This window comes from Cornus florida, unplaced genomic scaffold (assembly GCF_030987335.1).
Source record: "Cornus florida cultivar Cherokee Brave unplaced genomic scaffold, ASM3098733v1 CherokeeBrave_3.0.0_Hap2_Chr11, whole genome shotgun sequence".
Taxonomy (NCBI): Eukaryota; Viridiplantae; Streptophyta; class Magnoliopsida; order Cornales; family Cornaceae; genus Cornus; species Cornus florida.
Window position 1 is genome coordinate 20967277 of NW_026775581.1, and position 6177 is coordinate 20973453.

At 34.2% G+C, this 6177-nt stretch overlaps 1 non-coding gene across 1 annotated transcript; it reads left to right on the plus strand.

Annotated features, from left to right (window-relative positions):
• Positions 1-246: 246 nt before the first annotated feature.
• Positions 247-352, plus strand: LOC132287346 (small nucleolar RNA R71). The gene has a single exon (XR_009473002.1). It is a non-coding gene; the product is annotated as a small nucleolar RNA R71 (small nucleolar RNA).
• The last annotated feature ends 5825 nt before the right edge of the window (positions 353-6177 follow it).

The following is a 6177-nucleotide window of genomic DNA, read 5'->3' on the forward strand; positions in this document are numbered from 1 at the left end:
ATTTGAGTAGCTAACTCACTAGATTTATCTACCTAATAAAGTTTTTCAACCTTATACATTCCAGGTGAAGACCTAGACCTAGAGGAAGAAACATGTTGCACTGAGTTTTCACTTAGGGCCTCAAATAGTTCCCAAGCATCAGCCGGACTTTTACGCAAAAAAGCTCCATTACTGGAAGCATCAACCATATTTCTATATGAGTCTATAAGACTATCATAGAAGATCTGTATTAAGTGCCATTAAGCAATATCATGGTGTGGACACTTTCTTAGAAGATCATTATATCTCTCCCATGCATCATAGAGCTGTTCTCCCGGGATTTGCAAAAATGCCATGATTTTTCTTCTCATTTGTGTGGTTTTACCCACAGTGTAGTACTTCTTCAAGAACTCTTGTTGCAACACATCCCATGTAGATATGGAATTTGTTGGAAGGGACTGTAACCAAGTTCTTGCTTTTTCCTTTAAAGAGAATTGGAAAAGTTGCATTCTGAATGAATCATTGGTTAGAGTATTCAACTTGGTAGTTGAACACAATTCCAAAAACATATCCAGATGCTTATAGGGATCCTCTGTTGCATACCCAGGGAAAGTAGGAAACATTTGGATCATAGTAGGTTTGATCTCAAAATGGGTTGCATCAGCATCCAGAGAAACAAAGCATGAAGGGGAAGTATATAGAGTAGGTATGAAATGGTCCCTCAATTGTGGTTGTGGTGGAGGAACAGGTAGAACCTGTTCTCCATTCCCATTACCATTATTACCCGGTGCATTACGTTGTTTAGCCATATTATCAGAAGAACTTCCTATTGAATTTAGATGTTTTTTAAGCTTTCTTAATTGCCTAAGAGTTCTCTCTATTTTAGGATCATGCACTAAAGGTGTTGTCCAAATATGGCGAGTTAGCATGCACTGGTTCCACTAATCCTAGCAGTAGCAAAAATAAAAATATTCTAAGTAATAGAAAACAGTAAGAACTCACAAAAGGTTAAATAAACTGAAGCTTTTTCTCCCTTAAGCGTCTTTGCCCTCCCTACTAACTTGTACCCAAAAAGTAAAAGAAGTAAGATGAGATATCAGAAAGTCCAAAGACTATAAAACCAAAATAATTAATTAAAAACTAAAATAAAAACTAATCTCCCCGGCAATGACGCCAAAAATTGATGTGTCTCTCGCAATCGAACGATATTGTGTAGGATAGTTCTACGTAGAAAGGATGTCGAACCCATAGGGAGATGAGATTTGTATTCAATTTTCAATTTAGTTTTATTGGTTTACAGGTAACTTGGTTCAAAAATTTGCTGGTTGTCACGATTTATCAAACTAAAAGTATAACACAATATTTAAATAGCACAAAATAAACTAATTTGAATGATCAGAGAGAGAAAGTCTTAGGGCTTTGACTTTACCACAACCGTCATATTATGGTTAATTGCATTAACTCTGGGAATTTAACAATGATATTTTCCAAAAGAATTGAACTCAATAACATTCGTTCAATTTAGGTTTTAAAGAAGAATGTTTTACAAGATTAGCTAACTATAATCTATCTGCAGTTAACGTGGACTATCCGCCTACCTACTCTACCTACTTTAACTACTTTACGAATGAACCACCTTTCCTAAGCATAGATTATAAAAACGTTCTTTTGTAAAAAAACACATTAAAGTACCATTATATGACCTCTATTCTTGTGTTCGGCAGGGCTCCGCTAGATACCGCACAACAAGATAGGTTGGGAACAGAGAACAAACTATTACATTTAAGACAGGAGAATAACAGTTTATAATTATTAAAGCATGAAAACCACTTGAGTTGTCTCAAGTGCTCATAGTCATATAATTAAAAAAAAAGAATCATATATTAAAACAATCCCAGAGTTAAAACAATCAAACCATAACAATAGTTTAGGTTACATCAGTGCCCTAAGAAAGGGTTTAGCTACTCATGACGAGACTAGATAGCATCTGTGTTGAGTTCATCTCCATCGTCACGGACTGAACTTCTCTTCTTAGGATCTTCACTTTCAAGGTTGTAGAAACCCTAAAAGTCACCACACCTTCAGCCTTATGAATAACACCGTAAAAAGTGATTAAAATTTCAGACCCCTTCTATCAAGGATTGCGCCTTCTTTTACAGAAGAAAATAATATTTAGTGGGCTTTTAGGTCTTTTGGCCCAACTGGGATGAGATACGGCTGGTAAAGAAAGTAATCCCGCAACTCTTAATCTGATATATCATGGAAGGCTTGGGCTTCAGGAACAGATGCTCGAGCTTTAGGGTTCATGCTCAAGCATAAGGAACAATGCTTGAGCTTCTCTGGATATATGCTCGAGCTTCAGTAAATGGTGCTCGATCATCACATTGACACATAGTCAATTTTTTTCAACTATTTTCTGAAGCATCTTTTTCTTCAACACTTAGAATATTTTTGGGGTTGAACTCCTTTAACATTGCTCGATCCAAGCTTCATAGGCTCGAGCACTAGGTACCAGGCTCGAGCATCTGGGGCTCAATGCTCGAGCATCAGTAGATGATGCTCGATCCTTTGTGGATGGTGCTCGATCCTGGAGGTGAGGCATGAGACTTTTGAGCATAGCCTTTTCATTAAATTAACTCTTTTTATTTTCAACGCCTTATGCTCGAGCTTCAGGGTTAAGGCTCGAGCACCCTTAATTAAGGCTCGAGCACCCTGAAGTAAGGCTCAAGCATCAAGGTATGAGGCTCGAGCATTTGGGCCTTATTGACTTTTCTTCTTTTCTTTGTGGTGATGCTCGAGCCTTAACACTTGGGCTTGAGCTCTAGAGCTTGAATTACTTCAAATTTCACCATTTCAGCTCTTGGCTTGCTCTGACTGACCGGCAACGACTCTGTAAGAATCGATATCATCATAAAGTCCCGGTTTTAACCATTTATCCATACAAACACACATTAAACATAAATTAGTCTAATTATGGGCAGAAGTATCACTTTAGGCCCTAACATATACGTACTAGGGGCTCGAGTTTGCATATATTCAGCGCTCATAAAGTGGCGAAAGAGCCAAAATACCAATTTGCATTTCTATAGATTACATCATCAAGTCTAACTTAAATTTACCAATTTTCATTTCTACAAATTACATGTTGAAAATATTCACTCTGAAATTTGCTAGCTTACACAAGTACTATCAAAACACTTGGGAGTACTCATGTATTCCTAATACATTAATTTAATATACATTCCTCGGAATTAATGCGAATAATCATGTTAATGATAGGTAAAACACACTCATAGGAAGCATATATAAAACATCACTTGACCCAATGGAACAGATAAAAGGAAAAAAAACATGTGGGTAATTATACAACTCCAGAAACATTGAGAAATGAGAGAAATTTCAACATGCTCATTACCCAAAAAAAAAAAAAAAAAAAAATTCTACAACATTCAAAGTTCAAATACAATCAATTAATTCATTCCATTCTCATCTAAAACCTTCAACATAAAATACAAACCCTAGATTCGCTCTACTAAGAAATTTATAGATCGCGCAATTTTCTTTAAATACACAAAATACTCCGATTTATCGGGGGAGATCCACCCAAAACGGGTGAGAGAGAGAGAGAGATAGAGTACTTACCAAATTACTAAGCTCCGTTCAGAGAAGCAAATCGACCTCCAATAAGAAGAACGACAACAAGAGTAAAAGATGTAAGGGTGAGGGCTCTGCACGAATGAAATGCTAGGGTTAGGGCTCCTCCAATAGCTTAAATTGGGTTAGGAAATAAATAAGGGCAATAAGGTAAAATGAATGAGGAAATAAAGGGCAGTAAGGTAAATGTACTCAATATTAAAAAGGGTATTTTAGGCAACACAAATTTGAAACAGTAAATCTTCATGTACCAAGTCATCTTTTGGGTCAAATTTATTTTTTTGTAACTATCAAACTTTGATTCAATCAATGAGTAAATATGGGCCTTAAGCCCATTTTTACGTAAAAATCCCTAAATAATACAAGTTGTTAATATAATAGTAGTTAATCAAGTACTTGATGGGATAGAGACCAGTAAACACCCATCTTCTTTCTCCATTTTTCCACCCTTTTCTGTAATTTCCAGCATAATTAATACTTTTCCTTTTTCTTTTTTTATTATTTCTAACAAAACTTAGGAGGAAGCCATATATCTCTCTCTATCTCTTTCAATCTAAAATTTTCCAACCAGGTCGATCGGTGTTTGGAGAAAGACATTTTTTGTTGGTTGTCTCTCCACGATCAAAACCCTTATTTCAGGTAGCTAACTGTTTTTATATTCTCATATTTTAGATTTATTAAAAAATTTAATCAGTTGGATCGTTCATGTTTTCAAAACCCCTTTACTTTTTTTCAGTTCGATGAATCTATTTAATAAGCCCCTTATCTAGTTTGCAAATCGATTAATCAAACTTAACATTAGGGTTTCAAAATTTTAAGGTTTTTATAATTAGTGTTTTGTCTTTGTATAATCAATGTAATATGTTTAATTTTCAAAACCCTTTTACTTCTTTTCAAATCAATTGAAGTATAGTTTAAATTTCCACACCTCTTTTCTAATTTTCAAATCAATTAAACTATTCTCGAATTTTCAAAACCATTTTCTACTTTTATTAATCTATGGTTTTAGTTTTCAAAACCCCTTTAACTTTTCAAATCGGCTAAACTATAGTTTTAATTTTAAAAACCTTCTCTACTTTTGTATTCGATTAATATATAGTTTTAGTATTCAAAATCCTTTCATTACCCGAACAATATGCTTGGGAGCACTAAATCAATTTAATGTTTTTATAATTTATCTGAAATCTATCAATAAAGTTTCCTTTTAAACCCTAATATTAGGTTTTGTCTTTGTTTAATCAATGTAATATGTTTAATTTTCAAAACCCATTTACTTATTTATAAATCGATTAAAGTATAGTTTAAATTTTAACACCCCTTTTCTACTTTTCAAATCGATTAAACTATTCTAAAATTTTCAAAACCCATTTTCTACTTTTTAAGTTTTCTATTCGATTAATCTATAATTTTAGTTTTCAAAACCCCTTTAACTTTTCAAATCAACTAAACTATAGTTTTAATTTTAAAAACCCTTTTCTACTTTTGTATTCGATTAATTTATAGTTTCAGTATTCAAAACCCCATCATTACCTGAATAATATGCTTGGGAGCACCGAACCTGTTCTTTGGAATTGGATTAAAGGAAGTTTAGTTCTACTAAATTTTCTCCAATATCAAATAAAGGCGCCGATTAGGCCCATCAAATTGAAATGACCCAAACCTTGGGATCCGGATTGCTAACCACGTCCTTGCCCGAACTCGAGGTCACACAAGGGTACTATGATCATTTCAAGTCGTTATAAAAGTTTTACAGTCCATAAGGGTATTACGGTCATTTATCGTGGTCAAATAATGGTTTAAATCCCAAGAAAGGCCAAATAGTCATTTATCACATTCATTAAAGCTTCTAACTTATCAGGGGTAAAATAGTCATTTACTAAGGTCATTTAATGATTAGGGTGAAGCCTAGGGGTAATTAGGTAATTATACTAAAGTCGGGGTCAAAGTGTAATTGCTAGTTCAACTAACCAGTTACATAAAATCACCTAATTGGTTAGATGATACTATCAAGACCAACTGATCAGTTACTTTAGCTCATGTAACCGATTACGAGAAATCATCTAACCGGTTACTTGACTTGGGCAGTGAATGTGCAGATCTGGAAAATATCCTCCCTGGACCAAGTAACCGGTTATGAGGGATCATCTAACTGGTTACTTGGCTTACGCCCGAAAAATGAATTTTTGAAATTACCACGAAATCATTTCTAACCCATTCCCAACACAATCTAACACGGTAAATGGCTCGTAAATGAAATCAAACACATAATTTCACCAAGAAACATTATACATACATTACAGTAAGGTATTTATACATCATTTGAGGATCAAACATACAAATTGTCCTTACGCAATATCAAAGGAATTAAGTACATAAATGAGGCCGCCATGGCCGTAAATACAACATTAAAATACAATAAAAATCCATGTATCTTGTAATAGCCATTAAAGTACATAATAGACTATGTTGTTACTTTTGGATGAATGGAACGATTATAAATTTTCTTTCGAGTAAGTGTTGATGATAAAGATTATAGGGCGTTAT